Here is a 1,436-nt window from a genome sequence, read left to right as displayed (position 1 = left end):
TGTAGAAGTTTCCAGCATTGAGCTCTCTTGTGCCCAGGTTTGTTACAGTGCCAGCAAATTCGAGAGCTCTGGCCATTGCATCCTGCATGGTAGAGGGGTGTGCTTGCTTCACTTGTATCTTAAGTTGTGTACTGTCCAAGGCATCTACAAACTGATCCCTCAGCAACAACTTCAGGAGATTGGGTGTTGCAGTTGGGTAGGCCTTGTGTGCCATGCTTTCCAAGTCCTGTGCCAGCTCTTTCAGGCTCTCCCCTTTAGCACAGACTCTCGTCCTAAACCTAGCCCTGTAGACTTCTGACTGATTATGGGTTCCGTACCTGAGTTCTAGAGCCGCTACCAGTGCTCTATAGTTGTGTCTGTCGTCTGATGACAACTGTCCAAGTATTTCCAGTGGTCGTCCCTTCAAGCTCGTTGCCAGATATACTGCTTTCTGCTCCACTGTCCATCCGTTCATCTCTGCCAGTAGCTCAAATTGTACTCTATATGCTTCCCACTGTGCTTTCCCATCGAATTCCTGTGGCTTTCTTCGCACTGGATCACTCCTATTACTGACATTCATATCTCGGATGTGACTTCTAATGGGACTGAATATGTCTGCATTAGGGTTTACCTGCGGGCTCTGGAAGGGGCTTGCCATTGTCTGGGGCTGATTAAGTCGATGGTCAATGTATCCTCCTTGTGTTAAAGACAGTAGATCGTCCTTTAACGTATCTAATTCGCTTTTTAACTTTACTAAAGTTTTCCATTTGTACTTCTTGTTTCCTTTCTTGTTCCAGTTGCCACTGCTGTAGAAGAGAAGAGAAATTACAGCAGTTGTTGGAGGAAAATAAAAGAAACAAGAAGAGAGACAACAGCAGTGGCAAGAAAACCTGCAACAGTGGCAACTCGAACAGCAAAATAAACAAGAGAGACTGCAGCAGTGGTTGGAAGAGAAAGGAAATAAACAAGAAGGGAGATTACAACAGTAGCAAATGGAACAAAAATAGGAAACAGGAAGAAAGTCTCCAATAGTTGCACGAAAGTCAGTAGCAACTACAGGAAAGTCAACAACAGTGGCAAGAAATACAAATGGAAAACATTAGCAAATTTTAAAGTGAATTAAATACATTAAAGGATGATTTATTGTATTTGACACAAGGAGGATTTATTAGCCATCGACCTAATCAGCCTCGGACAACGAGAAGCCCCTTCCAGACCCCACAGCTATGCCCTAATGCAGACATCTTCAGTCCTGCCAAAAGTCACATCCCACACACGAATGTCAGCCAAAGGGGTGATTTAGTACGAAGGAAGCCACAGGAAGCCGCATATTTAGCGCAATGTGAGCTCCTGGCAGAGATAAATGAATAGACAGAGGAGCAGAAATCAATATATCTGACAACAAGCCTGAAGGGACAACCACTGGAAATACTTGGACAGTTGTCAGCAGACAACAG

The sequence above is a fragment of the Limulus polyphemus genome, unplaced genomic scaffold (genome assembly GCF_000517525.1).
Source record: "Limulus polyphemus unplaced genomic scaffold, Limulus_polyphemus-2.1.2 Scaffold6773, whole genome shotgun sequence".
NCBI classification, from domain to species: domain Eukaryota; kingdom Metazoa; phylum Arthropoda; class Merostomata; order Xiphosura; family Limulidae; genus Limulus; species Limulus polyphemus.
This window is presented reverse-complemented; position numbering follows the sequence as displayed.